Source organism: Mastigoproctus giganteus, chromosome 9, assembly GCF_048544385.1.
Source record: "Mastigoproctus giganteus isolate SK-2022 chromosome 9, ASM4854438v1, whole genome shotgun sequence".
In the NCBI taxonomy this organism is placed as follows: domain Eukaryota; kingdom Metazoa; phylum Arthropoda; class Arachnida; order Uropygi; family Thelyphonidae; genus Mastigoproctus; species Mastigoproctus giganteus.
In genome coordinates this window covers 107,723,179-107,742,656 of record NC_143583.1, presented here as the reverse complement: position 1 = coordinate 107,742,656, position 19,478 = coordinate 107,723,179, and the positions used below count along the sequence as shown (strand labels likewise).

The following is a 19,478-nucleotide window of genomic DNA, read 5'->3' as shown; positions in this document are numbered from 1 at the left end:
GGCAGATTATGGTCCATTTCTCTCGACATGAATTATTGAGGAGGCTTCTATTCTGCAGTGGATTGATAATGGCTGCAGTTTACCTTTTATTTATTATTATTATTATTTTTTTTTTTCTAACGGAAGAAGTAATGTAACTACAGTACCGAACTTTTTTGATTTAACTGCCTTTTGGTGGCGCTAGTGCTTAAAGCATACCGGATAAATCACAAAGTAATAAGATACTTTGTGGTAATAAGATAAGATAATAATAAGATACTTTGTGGGACGAATGTTGAAACGGTGAACTTTCGTTTTGTCTAAAAGTAATACTATACTCATAAAATAGTAAGTAATAAAAAGAAGTGATAATTTTACTCTTATTGTTGCTGGCTGTAGTAATTGTAAAGTGACACAAAGTTTTGTTTGAGCTTATTTAAAGTCTAACAAAGAACCCCATGAAATGAACCACCGGTTAAACCATCCAATATTCCCGCTTCCATTTGTAATTGAATACTTGCGTGAAGCTGAAAATGTAACTACTTACACTTATGTAAATTTTGATACAGGAATAATTGCACTTACTCCACGAGGGTTAAGATTTTTAATGATATTACCCATTGACCAGTTTCAAGAAAAAATCCGTAAAGTATTTGAGTGTGAGACGATAGGATTTCTTACGTTCTGATTTGTAATGCTGCAAGAAAATATTGACAAGCAAAATCTCGAAAGATACCGTTCTGCAGTATCAAAATATTTTTTTGGTAATCTTCAGATCTTGGGTACAAGTCCATATTTCGACTAACGGTCAGAAACAATGCAGTGTTTGGCAGCTGCCACTCACTGCTTTCCCCACCCACATGTAACATGCAAAAGTCACGTGATATCGTAACACATCAAAGCCTAAATAAACAAAGAGAAACTATGCGAAAATAATTATTTTGAAAAATAATTCCTTTTTTTCCCTTAAATCTCCTCCGAAGTTTCAAAAAACCTAATCTTTGGTTAAAATATCTTTACAGCTGTTTTTTTAAATAGGTAACTTTTTGCTATAAAAACAGCGGCGGAGGAGGGGAATAAAAAGCCAAATAAAAGGCTCGGCATAATCTTTGGTTAGAAAATTCGTTACCACTGTTTTTAAATAAGGAACTCATTTTCTGTTATAAAAACAGTTAAACTCCCTAAGACTGCAGATAGCCAGGGCTGGGAATGTCAATTACTGCTACTCGCAACAATGAACCAGAAGGGTACTCAACAAATATAATGACTTGAATACAAATAAAACTCACCACATCAATCCTCACATGCAAATGATAACTTTGTACTACCCTCTAAACCAAACTAAATTCACATCCAATGAAACAATCAGAAACAAAAATTATGTATTCACAGTAATCACCCAATCACAGAAATCTACTGTACTGTATCCCTGTTTAAGGCCACACCCACTGAAACTTTCACCCAAATACTGGAGTATAGAGATTTTTTTAAATTTATGATATTGTTCTTTGAAACACTGGTCGAGCACAAGTGGTAAATAGAAGTTTAACCCGTTAAAAGGTGCTTGGTGCTGAATTAGAACCTTGTAGTCCCTAGGTGCTTCTGTTTCGTAGACACTTAGGTGAATGCATTTTTAGGCTGAAATCCAAATTATGGGTACGCCTTGTCACTGCATTGCAGGAATGTCCAAATTCACAACAGATTCAAGCAAAAGAAGCCACTTTCTCCTGAGGTATACCCATAAACTGGAGTATAACCCATTTTATTAACACATGAAAAAAAAAAGGATGTTATGAAGCAGGCAGATATGGTAATACTGGACAGAATAGAGAGTAATATTATTAGTATATAATTTGTTAGATGAGCTTGACATTTATTTATGAGAGAATTTATCCAGTTGTCATGGATGGACAGTGCAATGCTGAGTCAGTTTGGTGTGACATAAGCAATGGGAAAGCAAAATTGAGAGTAGGAGTGTGTTATAGGCCTAATGATGCTGATGAGTATAACGAACAACTGTACAGAGAAATAGAGTGGGCCAGTAAATCAGATTGTCTTATAATGGAGGATTTTAACTTCCCAAATATTGACTGGAACTTGTGGTTTGGTCACTTGCACACTATCAAGGCTTTTGTGGATTTATTGGATGATCATTTTCTACAGCAGCATGTTTGAGAGGCAACCAGAGAGAGTAATACTCTTGATCTGATTATCAGTAGTGATTCTTCGTGCATTCAGCATCTGCAGATAAAGGAACCACTAGGTGGCAGTTATCACAGTGTGCTGATATGATTTTTACTCAAAGATATAATTACCATCAGGGGTAAAGGGATAGGTTTTGCTTTGGTAAAGATGACTACGTTTGTCTCAGACAGTTTTTAAATTCTATATAATAGGACCAACTAATGATGTTACCAAAAGCAAATTCTAAATGGGAAGCATTCAAAGAATTAATCTTGGAAGCTACTAGGCTTTTCGTGCCAACTAAGAAATATTGGTTTGACCCTAAATGGAGGTCAGATGAACTGAGACCTGTGGTAGAGATAAAAAATGCATGGGATGCATATAAATTATCAGGTGACATAGAAGCATATGGTAGATATAAGCAGGTCTGTAATTAAGTCACAAACGTGGTCAGGCAGGAGAAGGCAGTTTATGAGAAATCTTTGGCAAGGGATGCAAAGAAAAACAGCAAATAGTTCTTTACTTATGTAAACATTAGAAGGAAGGAGATGAATCAGATTGGTCCACTTGATATCGATGGTTCGACTGTTGAGGATCCTGCTCAAGTACCTGACAAACTGAATGAGTATTTTGCATGTACATTCACACAAGAGAAGTTATTCAGGGAGGGGAATGCCAGAAGTTTATCAAACTCTGGCAGAGAGCTGAATGATTTTGTAATAACCGAGAGCAAAGTACAGGAGAAATTGTTGAAGTTAAACATAAAAAAGGCACCTGGGGCAGATGGAATCTATTCAGTTATAATGAAGGAGGTAGCAAGGGAAGTAGGCAAACCCTTAGCCATAATTATAAGAGCTTCCTTGAACTCAGGGGGTGGTCCCCATGAACTAGAGAATTGCAAATGTGATCCCAGTTCACAAAAGGAGGATCAAAGGGTGACAAAAAATTTCAGACCTGTTAGTTTAACTTCTGTTCCAGAAAAATTAACGGAGGCACTGGTTAAAGAAGCATTGCAGCATCATCTAGACAAGACTTTGGCTATAATTCAGACACAGAATGGGTTCGTTAAGGAGATTTCTTGTCTGACCAATTTGATTGGATACTATGATGTCACAAAGGAACTGGACGCAAAAAATAATTTTGATATCATATACTGTACTTGGATCTTAGGAAAGCTTTTGATACTGTTGCACATGGAAGACTACTGTACAAATTGGAGCAGTATGACATTATGGGCAAATTGCTGTTATGGATAAAGGGATGATTGAATGGGAGAAGACAGAGTGGTAATCAATGAATACTACTCCTCATGAACTATTATTATTACTAGCCGCATAGTGCAAGGAAGCCTGAGGCTTATGCTGCACCAGCCAAAAAATATTTCCTAGTTACCCTGAGAGAGAGATAGATAGAAAAGGGAATCACCAAGAGAGATATGAATGATGATATCCAGCTCAGACACCTGGGTGTGCCAAGCCCATACTCACCAGATATGAGCCCCTGGGGGTAATTAGTGGAGTCCACCAGGGTTCAGTGTTGGGCCCATTGTTGTTTTCTGTATTTATTAATTATATTGATGAAGATATATCAGACTTAAATGTCTAAGTTTGCAGATGATATGAAAGTTGGCAGGGTTACTAATGACAGTATGCTACTGCAACAGGATCTAGAAAAGTTGAGCAGATGGGCTAAGAGGTGGCAACTGAAGTTTAACATTGACAAATTTAAAGTACTGTATATGGGTAGCAGTAACCCCAGAATAACATATTAGCTGTATGGTACTATACTCAGCGTGGTAGAGAATGAAAAAAGGCCTGGGGTAATTGTAGCTTTGAAGCCTGTCTGCAGTTACCCCAGGTAATTGCAGACAAGCTTCAAGAGTAGCTCATGGAGTATTGTCAATGATATACAGGAATTTTTTTAGCTGGGATAAGGAGGTAATTATCCTCTTGTATAAGGTAATGGTCATGCCACACCTTGAGTACTGTCTACAGGTCTCGAGGCCTCATTTTAGGAAGGATGTAGAGCTGCTGGAACAAGTACAGAGAAGGGCAACAAGATTATTGAATGGAACAAAGGGTTGCTGTTACAAAGAAAGGTGGGTGATTCCATGTCAAGTGGCCTAATTTTGAAGATGGTCCCTGTTCGTCCACCTTCAATTTTGTTGAAACTTGGTGTAGATGTTAAAACAGGTTTCAAAAGAAGCTGTGCAAAAATTCAGTTCAAAATATAGTATGCTTGAGGCACTAGCATCTTTTTTGTGGAGGTCACTTGCGTTACCCGGAGCAAATTACAAAAAATTTTTAAAGTTTTAAGTGTTACTGTTGCACACAACATTGAGAGGTAGTGCTCTGAAACTTGGTATATCTAGTTCACTTTTGGCAGAAAATGCAAAACTTTTGGTGTCTAGGCTCAAAAACCTTCACAATGCTGTCTAAAACTGGCACCAAAAATTTGTCGCGACAAATTTAAGCAAGACTTTTGAAAGTCATAACTTTGAAATGAAAACCTTTGGTACCTTCTTCTTTGGTACCTTCTTCATTTCGTTTAACATCTGCATGAATTCAGCCCAACTAAATATGAGCTCTTATACTTATTTGCTGGCTGAGATATTTTCCTTCAAAGATGACTCAAAATTTGAAAGTCAAAATTTGACCTATCTTTAAAGGCAAATATCTTAATGTGGGACACCTTCAATTCTCTTGTTTTTGCCAGCATTGAAAAGTTTTGTCTTGCTACTTAAGGCCTAAAATGTGTCCTTAAACATTTTATATTTTCCATATAATATTTGCATATTTATTTGATGGTGAAGTCTCACATCTCAATAAGGACAAAACTATTACATTTACAAGAGTGAAATTTTCTGCAATTACTCTACCATTTGGTTTAAGGAGAAAGGATATATTGCCAATGCACAAAAAAAATCTGTATTTTTTTCAATGGGGGTGCAAATGGCAAGAAAAGAAATTGCATGGGTTTCTTTAGTGCAAGTTCCCAAGCCTGAAAAGTGGACTTTATTCAGGACTCCAAGCATAAAGATGATGTTCAATTGGTTTCTAAGCTTGAAAGAAGTTATAACTGCAACAAAATTTTATTTAAAACACAATACAATTTGAAATAAACAAGTGAGTGTAAAGATATTGAATCACTGCTTCGGAATGGACTGGAATTTTTCATTGATGGTTGATATTACTACTTTAGGCAAGCTATATTGTCGTCCCATTGTTGTTATTTTTGGAGCTGGAAGATTGGCAATAATTTGTTGTTCAGGAATCTAGCAGGCCAGTGAAATGAGCGAGCTGTTCCATGAGGATGCATGAAATTTATCAATACATCATGTTCTTCAAATGAAATTTCACAAATATTTCCAATCCACCAGTTATTGTCATAAATGCAAGCAATGTATTGGCCAGGTTGTAAATTAACAATTGGCACATATTGAATATTGGTTTCACTAGTCTGATCTACATGAGCTTACAAATGATGATGGTGTGTAATTTGATACTCTTCAAACACGAATCTGTCTTGCATCAATAGGAATGAAGTAATGATTTTCTCCTGTTCCAGCAATAGTAAACCGTCTATGAATCTTTTCTCTTGAAATGGCCTTACTTGCTCAATTTCCTCTTTAGAAACAAAACAGAATTTTATTCCAGTCATATGCTTGTCACAAAATTCAAACATGTTTCTTAGTGTCAGGATTTGGTTTTGGAGACTTGCAAGTGCTGCCAATTGTTTTATTGTTCCACCAATTCCATCATATGGTGACTTGCCATGGCTAGTGCCAAAGCAATTCCATTCAGCACTGATATCAAAATCCTTCTGATGATGACACAATTTAATGAAATTCTTGTATTGAGCTGCAGAACCATCACTGAAATAGTATATGTGCCTGATTTCTGTCATGGAACTCTTCAAATATTCAATTAAGTTGGTTAGAAGAACATGCACTGCAATTGTGTCATGTCGAAGGCAGTCACTGATTATGCAGAAACATTCTGAAGTTCAACATCCTTGTAATAAATGACAAATGGATGCAATGTAGCCTGTCATTAGGCTTTCCTTTGTTGACTTCAAGTGGTAGCTTTGATGTTTAGCAATGTGATGACAGGAAAGGTTAAATATCTTTGTACTCAACTCTTCAATAAAATCTTCTGTTGTTCTGTTGTATCTCTGTCAGTGTGTATCCATTGCTTGAATTCAGTAATCTCTTCTGGTTCATTGTTTTCAAAAATATTCTCTAGAAACTTTTTTAATTCATCTATTCCTGGACATTTTTCACACCAATGAACCATACAATCTTTTGACTCCAAATCACAGACTGTTTTACCAATGAGAACCTTGTAATCACATTCAACAGGACTTGCTGCTACCATTAACTTGACATTTTGATGGATTGTGCATACACATACAGAATGTGTTCCTGGTGCACCAACTGTGACACACCATTTGGGTCGAAGTTCACAAAATTTAGAAAATCCAATGTCAGATCCATTTCTATCTCGATAAATTATAAACATTTCCTTCAAGTTGCTGAGTAGTTGCCGAGCTTTTGCCTTTGCATTTTTATCCCATCTGCATTTCTAATGGAAATGCTTTCTTTCTCCATGGCATATCTGAATAAATTCATCACCTTCAAAAAATTCCATCACCTTTTGCTTTACTTGCTCAGAAAGCTTTTTTCCAGGTATGGCCATGATTCCTTTTTCTGCTTTAAGTTTTCTAGCTTTCTTGACCATTCTTTCTGAGACACTAAACTCTTCCATTGTTTTCTTTATGGACCAACTAACTGGAGCTAGTGTTAATATTTGAAGTATTTCTGAATGACTTGATACCATCAACTTTTCTTTCAATTCTTTCAGCAGCTCATTATAATCTAAGCAATTTCCACACTGATGACTTGCACTTGGCTCCATGATGTCATTTGGATCCAAGCCACCAATAGATGCAATTTTACTGGCAATTACATCTTGTACTTGACTTGCCTTCCTTTTGGCATAGCCTTGCGAGTCTCTCTTAGCTATTCACTGAAATTTCAGAGGAGAAATACCAATAGCCATCAAACTTGTGTTCAAGCTTTCAGTAACATGCATTTTTTCATCATGGTCTGATCCAGAAGAAGTTGATGTTTCTGCTATGATGGGCACAGCTTCTTGGCCTGGTTTTATTGTCTACCTTTGTTAGGTCTTTCAGGTAGTCTGTCATTGACAAATCAATTAGTTGTAAACTTTTTTTCACCATATGATTTTTCTTCTGGAAAAGACTGCGACATAAATGCAAAAGTTCAAATTTTGCCAAAAGCATAGTAGTAGACAATTTGTCTTCATGATGTAGACAAATTGTCTTCTTCACCCAGTTTTAATCCACGATATCGATATCAGCTGTTGTTCTTCAAATTCTTTAAATAATTTTAACCCAGTTTTGTGTGTATAGGATAGCACATAACATTTAGAATTATCCATTTGACTGATGGTACACGAGTCCAGCTTATCTCCAGCGGAATCTTCTGATACCGTGGCTTTTATGCTGACTAATAAGTGGATGTTTCTGCAAGCAATGAAAACTTAATTAACTTTATTACAGTCAAACAATAAAAAAATAGAGGAAGAAAATAAAAAACTGTTCATGAAGATAAAACAGATTAATAACAGCATGGTTCAAATATCAGCTATTTATAATTTTTTGTATGATTCTAGAATATTCCAGAGTTCTAGAATGTCCAGTTTTTTTTTTTTTTTTGGAATGTTCTTGAATTCTAGAATATTCTATAATTATTGCGTATTCTTCTAGAATATTCCAGAATTCTAGAATATACTCTATTTCTAGATTATTCTAAACATTAGGCAGGATTAAGGAAGTGGTCTGCAACAAAAAAGATCTCACAAAATAACAATATGGCACATAAAATTAGCATTAGCAGAGGCATTTGATGCAAGAAAGCAAGCTTATGCAGCATCAGCCAAAAAAAAAAATAAAATAAAATAATAATAATAAATCAATAAATAAATAAATAAAATAAATAAAAAAAATAAAAAAAAATAACCACTTCCACTTTACCCCTCTCTTCGTTCGAAATACCTGTCCAGCTGAGCCTTAAACTTATTTAGGCTATCAACTTCCACGACAAGGGATGGAACTACATGGTGTTTAGGCTTAATTTTGAGGCCTTAAGTACAAAGACAAAACAGTTAAACCATGATCCTTGTAGTTAAAACTCTTTTCAGTGGTGGAAAAAATGAGAGAATTGGTGTCCCACATTAAGATATTTGCCCCTTAAGATAGGTCAAATTTGACTTTCATCAAATTTTGAGTCAATCTTTGAAGGAAAATATCTCAGCCAGAAAACAAGTATAAGAGCTGATATTTAGGCTGAATTCATGCAGTTGGTAAGTGGAATGTCCAAAGAAGAAGGTATCAAAGGTTTTTATTTCAAAGTTATGACTTTCAAAAGTCTTGCTTAAATTTGTCGCGACAAATTTTTGGTGCCAGTTTTAGACCACATTGTACAAAATGTGAAGGTTTTTGAGCCTGGACACCAAAAGTTTTGCATTTTCTGCCAAAAGTTAACTAGGTGTACCAAGTTTCAGAGCACTACCTCTCACCGTTGTGCAACAGTAACACTTAAAACTTTGAAAATTTTTTGTGATTTATTCTGCGTAACACGAGTGATTTACACAAAAAGGGTGGTGGTGCCTCAAGCATACTATATTTTGAACTGAAATTTTGCACAGCTTCATTTGAAATCTTTTTAAACATCCACACTAAGTTTCAACAAAATTGAAGATGGTTGAGCAGGGACCCCTAGGCCACTTTATATGGAATGATCCAGGTTTAAGTTCTACAAATTGCAGTGGCTGGAGACTGGGTACCTGCGAGGTGATCTGATTGAGGTGTATAAGGCCTTGAATGGTTTGAGCAAGCTCAATGTTGTTGGGATTTTTCCTCTTTCCCAGATTAGTTGCTGAGGGGACATAAATTCAAATTGAAGAAAGACAGTTGTAGAATAGATGTGCAGAAATTTGCTTTTAGCCAGCTTGTGGTTGATTGCTGGAACAAACTTCCATCTGTTGTTGTAGACGTTGACAGCTTAAATAAATTCAAGGCAGAACTAGACAAACATTTGGAGTTGGATGGGTGAAATGGGAAGGATTTTTTTTTTTTTTTTTTTGGCTAATGTTATATCCTTGCATCATATGCCTCTAGTAATGCTGATGTCAATGCATTATGCTGTGTTTTTTTTTTTATTCTTGGTGAACAATCAACCTAACACTCCTCTTCAAATACAGATAGTGCCTACACAGAATATGAAATACAACAAATGATCCTGGATACCAGATAAGCTTCTCTAAAGCCAGAGCAATATCCAGTAGAGAAAAGTCAAAGGCAGTCAGGCACTATATATTTATGCCACACTTCAACCACTTCAATGAAATTTCCTATGCTGCCCCAAAAATGAACTACCAGACAACATAAACCTAGTGGACTGGTTGGAATTTATTACAAGCTCGAGGATACAGTTCCTACATCCCTTCAATTTCCACCTTGTACAGATTAACAAGATGTTCTAACTAATATCTGCATCACAAAGGAACAAATAACAGCAGTCTATAAAAAGTTTACCAATTTCAGTATGCTCAGGACATGATCATATACAGTAATACCCTGACTTACGCTACCCCGACTTACGCGAACTCGGAGTTATGCGGTTCTTGATTTTTTCGTTTGGCAACGCTGCCGCCCACTATCTTCAAGGTCGTTTTTCATATGTTATCGATATACGGTGCGACGGCGGAGAATAAGAGCGAAAGATGAACAAAATTCAACTTTGCTGCTTTTATGTTTTTTATATCAGTGAAGGGGAAACACATTTCACCATAATAACGTAAAAACCAACACAATTCCAGTTATCGGTATAATCGCAAATGCAATTAGATCGAGTTTACTACCAGTTTATAACAGATTTCACTAGCAGAAACGCAACTGGATTTTTATTGTTTTATGGTAGTAACCCCTAGAAATGTGAGGTGTTAATAGTGTATCTCTGCCTTTATGGTGTTGTTTATTCAGTTGCTACATGCGCGCAGCTTTGTTTATGCGTATCAAGCGTGCCTCCTTGTTTTGTAATTGTGCTTTATTCCCTAAAAAATGAGTAAAATACTTAATTAAAAGGTGTGAAAAGGAAGCGTCCTGGTGAAGACACTGCAGATTCAGAGAGAAAAAGAAAAGCAATTATCGATAAATAGAGGCGGACTGGATCAAAAATTCTTACCCGGGAAAATTTATAGTGGCCTCATACTATGGTTTATGGCCAAAATCACACTGGCCCACCGAGGTTTCCCCGGTAAGGCTTATGGCCAGTCCGCCACCATAAGAAATTGTGAAACGCTTTGAGCGAAATGAAAGACCATGTGATATTGCACGTGCTACAGGCCTAAATGAAGCAACGGCGAAAAGCACATGACAATTGCAAACTTGAGAGGTTGAAAATTGAAAAGGGCTCAATTGTAAAGGGCTTAAAAATTTTAGAAAACATAGACTCCAACGAAGAACGCGTTATAGCTACAAAGCAAGGAATAAAAAAATTATTAGCTTGCTACGAAGAAATTCTGCGTGAAAAAAAGAACGCGCTGTGTCGTCAGACGAATTTGTTAGATTTTATGAAGCCATCGACATCGAAATAACTTTTTAACGTAAGTCACTTGTTTTTTTAATACATATTTTGTATTAATATGTATAAAGAACTGCAATTTTATTAATATTTTTCTTCTAAACTAGTGTTTTTGTTAGTCCTTGGTCCCAATTAAGCAAAATTTATATGTATTTATATGCAAAGTTGTACCCCGACTTACGCGAATTCGACTTACGCGATTTTCGTCGGACCCACCTATCGCGTAACTTCGGGGTATTACTGTAATGCAATTTGTGATAAAATGCCTGAGTGCTTACCTAATTGATCCTCTACTGACCATTTAAAATGGAATGATCCAGCAAAGCTACTTTCCACCAGAATGAAACACATATAGCATCCAGCCAATACCAAAACATCCGACATCCAGTGAACTTCAACACTTCAGGCCAGTAGCAAAAACCTCCAGCCACTGCTGGAAGGCATCTCTTGTCAGCCAAGCTTTTTTTGTTGGACTTCCAGAAGACAAATGAGTGTTCCTCCTTAGAATAACCTTTTAAGCTTCTTGAGAAAATAACGCTATCAATCTATCATCCACGTTTCTTGCGACGACAGACTTGAGTCTGTTGTCGCACGAAACTTGGATGATATGCAACCTGACACACATGGCATGTTTTCTAACTACCAATCATATACTGGATATGAGATGCAATAGGTGGGCATCTATGCAGCACACTTATTTTCATCACAGATCCATTACTCACTAAAAAACAGGTCAACTATAACTAATCTATATATTACTGATAGCATTAGCATTAGTAGAGGCATTTGATGCAAGAAAGCAAGCTTATGCAGCATCAGCCAAAAAAAAAAAAAAAAAAAAAAAAAAAAAAGTAACATAAATAAATAAAAAATAACCACTTCCACTTCACCCCTCTGTTCATTCGAAATACCTGTCCAGCTGAGCCTTGAACTTATTTAGGCTATCAACTTCCACGACAAGGGATGGAAGTCTGTTCCACCTACCAACCACCCGCTGGCTAAAGGATAGGGTGATCAAGACTGAAACCAATGATGAAATGACTGATATCTCTATGTATACAAGCAGCTTTTGATGCAGCCAACATAAATGCACTGTTATGTTACAACTACTTGGAACATTAGTACAAAATAAAAGGAAACTCCTTTCACTGTTATTCAATAGAAGATTAACAGTGACTGTGAATAACAGAAAAATATTCAATAACTAGAAACATACCATCAACATTTTGCATTGGTAGTTAATCCTAATAATTCAGCCCATATCACCCCTCTAAATCCTATTCCACCAGAACTTAATGTCATATTCCAAAACCTTCTCAATACCAAGATTTGGGTATCATCTTTGATGAAAAGTTAAGTTTTAAGCAGCACATACAGTCCCTCCCCATCAAGATTTCCAAAGTGAAATGGATTGCAAGGCAACATCTGCAAAATAGAGATATCAAAACTACAAAGGAATATATTTATTATGTTATTCATCCGGTGGCACTGTATGGAGCAGAAATCTGGCTTCTACTGCCACAACTAACATCAAAAGAATTTACTGAGAAGAATATTGGCTACTACATATTTGGGTATGGATATCATGCAAACATAGGTGTCCCAAGTAATAGAAAACCTCAGCGCTTTGTTCCACTTAAAAACAGAATTTATCAAGCCACACTGAACACTACAATCAAGATGATTGCAGGAATGATCGACACCCCCATCCGTCTGGGAAACTTGTCCTCGTCGGAGCCCCATTCCAGCACTGAGGGAAACACCCACAATAGGTCATAGCAAGATGTGGCTTGAAAAAAAACTCAAAAGATTCCTCTCATACCAGTTGACGACACAAGCTCGGGATCATGAATATATCAAGTATAGGAAGTACAAGAAAAAGCATCAAAATTAAACTTGTTAAATCTATTACTGAATCAGTTGTATAAGCATTAAGCATATATCCCTATATCTTGATTGGGAATATAAAAAGGAGTGTTGCTTCTCAAAGTAAGCCCCTGGCCAGTTGCCTCATTATTGCTTTAGTAAAATTTTTAGTTTAGAATAGTTGATGTTGCTTTTAGTTAATTTGCTGAAACATAATCAGTGAATTTATGACATGAATTTATATTAAAAACCCTTGTACCACGTGATTAAGATATTTTTTGAAATGTTACAATAAAATCGATATCACATCAATACCTACACAAATCATTACACATCACTACTACACATCAATACCTTTAATACAAAATTGGCTGTTTCATGATTCCATTGAATATTGTTGTAAGGCTTATAGAAGGATCTAAAGGTAGCCACCAGTAGGAATTAATTGTGCAGTAAGAAAATTTAATGAAGAAATTTAATAATACAGATTTAAATGTACCCCAGGGGCTCACATCTAGTGAGTATGGGCTTGGCATACTCACCAGATGTGAGTATGCCAAGGTCCTGAGCCGGATATCATCATTCTTCTCTTTCTTGGTGATTCCTTTCTGCTTCTAACTCTCTCTCTCATATATATAAAGATTATAATAAGGTAAAAGAAGTAAAGCTGAAGCAAATTATTGAAAAATGATAATTATCCAAAATGACAAAATCAGTGTTATACTAATAAGGTAAAGTACAAGAATAATTAATAAAGATGACCAGAAAAGGTGTTCTCTAATCATGCAAACTATATTATGGTGCTTCTATTTATGCCTCACATAGGGAAAGTGTATTGAAATGGATTTACCGTATACATTATAATGCCTTGCGTGTTGTGCAAAGAGCTTACAGACCTCCGTAAGCCCTTTGCACTTAGTATATATCTTGCAGGAAAACCCTATTCCTGAATTACTAATGATATTAAGAGTAGGAGACAGGCAGAATTACTTAACAAGTACAGGTCACTGTTGAAAAAAAAGCCGTGAATTAGGGTTGAATTTGAAAGTGTCTGCAATTCTTCCCAGACACGATAGGAGGGAGTATATGATGCGAGCCTTGTCGATCAATTTGGCCCTGAAAAGATTGTGCAAGGCTCAAGGGGTAGAAGTTTTTTCAGCCTGGTCTGTACTTGTTAACAGGAGAGACTGCTTCTATAGGGATTGGATACACTTAAATAGAAAGGGTGCAAGAATATTTGCTGATGCTATCGAGGCAATGTTATGAGGGTCGGAAAACTGCTAGCTTGGGGGGATGCAAGGACTAATAGATTAACAGTAGCCACTGGCAGAGGTGAAAGTGATTCTTGCACTGCTTCTGTTGGAAGGGGCAGCAGCAGCAGCAGCCTGGAAAACAAGATGCAGGATATTTCAGAGACTGCTGGGAGTCATTGTGGTACAAGTAAACACATGGGTTGTGTTAGGATAGCTAAGAATAGGACAGGTGAATGTATACTTGCATGTACACCAATGCTAGGAGTTTGGTAAATAAATTTGATGATTTTGAGATATTGTTGGGATATCAGAGATGTGGTGTCACACAGATATAAGGAATGCAAAAGTGGAATTTTGGGGAGTACAATGTGTACAGAAAGGATAGGAAGGGAGGAGGGGTTATGCTATTAGTTAAGAAATGCATAAAATCCAAGGAAGTGAAGCCAGTCGACATTGCTGGACAGTGCAGTGTTGATTCAGTTTGGTGTGACATAAGCATGGGAAGATCAAAATTGAGAGTAGGAGTGTGCTATAGGCCTAATGACTCTGATGAGTATAATAAGAAACTGTACAGGGAAATAGAGTGGGCCAGTAAATCAGAGAGTCTTATAATGGGGGATTTTAATTTCACAGATATTGACTGGAATTTGTGGGTTGGTCACTCACACAATAGCAAGGCTTTTGTGGATTTATTGGATGATTGTTTTCTATATTAGCATGTTCAGGAGGCATCTAGAGGGTGTAATACTCTTGATCTGATTATCAGTAGTGATTCTTCATGCATTAAGAATCTGCAGGTAAATGAACCACTAGGTGGCAGTGATCAGTGTGCTGAAGTGGGATTTACTCAAAGAGGTAACTACCATCAGGGGTAAAGGGAAGGGTTTTTGCTTTCGTAAAGGCAACTATGATGGTCTGAGACGGTATTTAAATTCTATACAGTGGAACCAACTGATGTTACCAACAGCAAATTCAAAATGGGAAGCATTCAAAGAACTTATCTTGGAAGCTACTAGGCTTTACATACCAATCAAGAAATATTGTTCAAGGTTTAGGCCTAAATGGATGTCAGATGAACTAATGAGACATATGGCAGAGAAGAAAAATGCATGGGATACATATAAATTAACATGTGACACAGAAGCCTATGGTAGATATAAGCTGATCTGTAACCAAGTTACAAAGGAGGTTAGGCAGGTGAAGGCAGATTACGAGAAATCTTTGGCAAAGGATGCAAAGAAAAACAGCAAAGAGTTCTTTACTTATGTAAATTCTAGAAGGAAGGGGATGAATCAGATTGGTCCACTTGATATCAATGGTTCAACTTTTGATGATCCTGCTCAGGTATCTAACAAACTAAATGAATATTTTGCATCGACATTCACACATGAGGAGTTATTCAGCAAGGAGAATGCCAGAGGTGTATTCAACTCTGGCATTGAGCTAGATAATCTTATAATAACTGAGAGTAAAGTGGAGAAATTGTTGAAGATAAACACAAGAAAGGCACCTGGCGTGGATGGGATCTATCCAGTTATATTAAAGGAGGCAGCAAAGGAAGTAAGCAAACCCTTAGTCATAATTATGAGAGCTTCCTTGGACTCAGTGGCGGTACCCATAGACTGGAGATGTGCAAATGTAACCCCAATGCACAAAGGAGGATCAAAGGCTGACACAAGTAATTATAGACCTGTGAGTTTAACTTCTGTTCCAGGAAAATTAATGGAGGCACTGGTTAAAGAAGCACTGCAGGATCATCTAGACAAGACTTCAGTTATGGCTTGGACACAGCATGGTTTTGTTATGGGAAAGTCTTGCCTGACCAGTTTGATTGGATACTATGATGCAGTCACAAAAGAACTGGATGCAGGGAATATCTTTGATATTATAAATTTGGACCTTTGAAAGGCTTTTGATACTGTTGCACATGGAAGACTGCTGCACAAATTGGAGCAGTGTGGCATTGGAGGCAAATTGCTGCTATGGATAAAGGGATGGTTGAGTGGGAGAACACAGAGAGTGGTAATCAATGGACACTGCTCTTTGTGGACTAATGTTATTAGTGGAGTCCCCCAGGTTTCAGTGTTAGGTCCATTATTTTCTGTATTTATTAATGATATTGATAATGGTATATCACACTTAATGTCCAAGTCTGTAGACGATACAAAGGTCAGCAGGGTTGTTGTTAACGACGCTAATGCCAGTATGCTGCTGCAACAGGATCTAGAAAAGTTGAGCAGATAGGCTGAGAGGTGGCAACCAAAGTTTAATATTGACAAATATGAATTACTGCATATGGGAAGCAGTAACCCAAGAGTAATGTATCAACTGTGTGGTACTACACTGACAGTGGTGGAGAATGAAAAGGACTTGGGAGTAATTGTGCAGGCAGATATGAAGTTCTCTGAGCAGTGCAGATGGGCTGCAAGAGTAGCTCATGGTGTCTTCTCAATGATATACAGCAATTTTTCTAGCAGGGGTAAGGAGGTGATTATTCCATTGTATAAGGCAATGGTCAGGCCACACCTTGAGTACTGTATACAGGTCTGGAGGCCTCATTTCAAGAAGGATATAGAGCTGCTGGAACGAGTACAGAGAAGGGCAACAAGATTAGTGAATGGAACAAAGGGTTGCTCTTACGAAGAAAGGCTTAAGTTTTGCAAATTACAGTGTCTGGAGACTAGGCACCAGCGAGGTGATCTGATAGATGTGTATAAAACCTTGAATGGTTTGAGCATGCTCAGTGCTAATGGGATTCTTCCTCTTGCTCAGAATAATCACCTGAGAGGGCATAAATTCAGATTGAGAAAAGACAGATTTAGGATATATGTGCGGAAATTTGACTTTAGCCAGCGGGTAGTTGGTTGGTGGAACAGACTTTCATCCCTTGTTATGGAAGTTAATGGCCTAAATAAATATAAGGCTCAGCTGGACAGGTATTTCGAATGAACAGAGGGGTAAAATGGAAGTTTTTTTTTTTTTTTTTTTTGGCTGATGCATAAGCTTGCTTTCTTGCATCATATGCCTCTACTAATGCTAATGCCAATTATGTAGCCAAAATAAGCAGTCTTCCAGCAGAAGTGATTGCAACGCAGTGTAGTAAGGCAGTGTCTCTTCCAGTCTCAGTGGAAAACTTATATTGAGACAAACCAATTAGCATTCGGCTATAAACTTTAAACACACATTGGGGCTTGGATTTCAGTCATATACCAGAAGTTGAAGCAACTTCATCCACGGCACCTCCATAGCCAGGTGGGCAGGAGTAGCAGTTCATAGCACACGCACGCTCCTTGATTAGACCAGGGTTCGAGCCCATGACCACCAAATACGGAGGATGCGGAAAGGTCAGGGAATGACCACTGCATATCCCCGGAGCAATACGGCCTTAGTTGCTAATGCTCCTAATAACCAAAATAACAACAACAACTCAGAAAACTTCATATCTGCCTGCACAACCACCCCTCAGGTCCCTTTCATTCTCCACCATTGTCAGTGTAGTACCACACAGTTGATACGTTACTCTTGGGTTACTGCTTCCCATATGCAGTACTTCATATTTGTCAATATTAAACTTCGGTTGCCACCTCTCAGCCTATCTGCTCAACTTTTCTAGATCCTGTTGCAGCAGCATACTGGCATTAGTGTTGTTAACAACGCTGCTGACCTTTGTATCGTCTACAGACTTGGACATTAAGTGTGATATACCATTATCAATATCATTAATAAATACAGAAAATAATGGACCCAACACTGAACCCTGGGGTACTCCACTAATAAAATTAGTCCACAAAGAGCAGTGTCCATTGATTACCACTCTCTGTTTTCTCCCACGCAACCATCCCTTTATCCATAGCAGCAATTTGCCTCCAATACCACACTGCTCCAATTTGTGCAGCAGTCTTCCATGTGCAACAGTATCAAAAGCCTTTCTAAGATCCAAATATATGCAAACAAAATTATTCTTTGCATCCAATTCCTTTGTGACCACATCATAGTATCCAATCAAATTGGTCAGACAAGACTTCCCCTTAACAAACCCATGCTCTGTCCGAGCTGTAACTGAAGTCTTGTCTAGATGATCCTGTAGTGCTTCTTTAACCAATGTCTCCATTAATTTCCCTGGAACAGAAGTTAAACTCACGGGTCTATAATTACTTGTGTTGCCCTTTGATCCTCCTTTGTGAATTGCGGTCACATTTGCATATCTGCAGTCCATAGGTACCTTGCATGAAACCAAGGAAACTCTCATAATTATGGCTAAAGGTTTACTTCCTGCCTTGGCTGCCTCCTTTAATATAACTGGATAGATCCCATCCACCCCAGGTGCCTTTTTTATGTTTATCTTCAACAATTTCTCCTTCACTTTGCTCTCAGTTATTACAAAATCATCTAGCTCACTGCAAGAGTTTAATTCACCTCTGGCATTCCCCCTCCCTCCCTCCCTGAATAACTCCTCATATATGAATGAAGATGCAAATACTCATTTAATTTTGTTAGCTACTTGAGCAGATCATCAATAGTTGAACCATCGATATTGAGTGAACCAATCTTATTCATCCCCGTCCTGAGTTTACATAAGTAAAGAATTCTTTGCTGTTTTTCTTTGCATTCTTTGCCAAAGATTTCTCATAATCTGCTCTTGCCTGCCTACCCTCCTTTGTGACTTGGTCACAGATCATCTTGTATCTATCATAGGCTTCCGTGTCACCTGTTAATTTATATGTATTCCATGCATTTTTTCTCTGCCACATGTCTCATTAATTCATCTGACATTCATTTCGTCCTAAACCTTGAACAATATTTCTTAGTTGGTATGAAAAGCCTAGTAGCTTTCAAGATTAATTTTTTAAATACTTCCCATTTTGAATTTGCTTTTGGTAACATCATCAGTTGGCCCCACCATATAGAATTTAAATACTGTCTCAGACCTCCATAGTCACCTTTACGAAAGCAAAAACCCTTCCCTTTACCCCTGATGGTAGTTACCTCTTTGAGTAAATCCCACTTCAGCACACTGTGATCACTGCCACCTAGTAGTTCCTTTATCTGCAGATTCTGAATGCATGAAGAATCACTACTGATAATCAGATCAAGAGTATTACTTCCTTTAGTTGCCTCCCGAACATGATGCTGTAGAAAACAATCGTTCATTAAATCCACAAATTCCAGTCAATATCTGGGAAATTAAAATCTGCCATTATAAGACAATCTGATTTACTAGCCCAATCTATTTCTCTGTACAGCGGTTTATTATACTCATCAGAGTCATTCGCTTATAACACACTCCTCCTCTTAATTTTGATTTCCCAGTGCTTATGTCACACCAAATTGACTCGACACCGCACTGTCCAGCCATGTCTACTGGCTGTACTTCCTTGGATTTTGTGTTTCTTAACTAATAGCATAACTCCTCCTCCCTTCCTATCCTGTCTATCCTTCCTCTACACATTGTACTTCCAAAATTCCAGTTGTGCATTCCTTATATTTGTGTGACACCACGTCTCTAATATTCCAGTAATGTCTGCCTT

The 19,478-nt window shown here is 37.4% G+C and overlaps 1 protein-coding gene across 1 annotated transcript in view; it reads left to right on the top strand.

Moving 5' to 3' along the window:
* Positions 1 to 248: 248 nt before the first annotated feature.
* The window catches only part of LOC150080628 (partner of xrn-2 protein 1-like), a 127,751-nt gene continuing 108,521 nt past the window's right edge, over positions 249 to 19,478 (top strand). The window contains exon 1 of the mRNA XM_090381353.1: positions 249 to 327. The gene's annotated coding sequence lies outside the window, so the exon portion shown is untranslated. The remainder of the gene's footprint in view (positions 328 to 19,478) is intronic.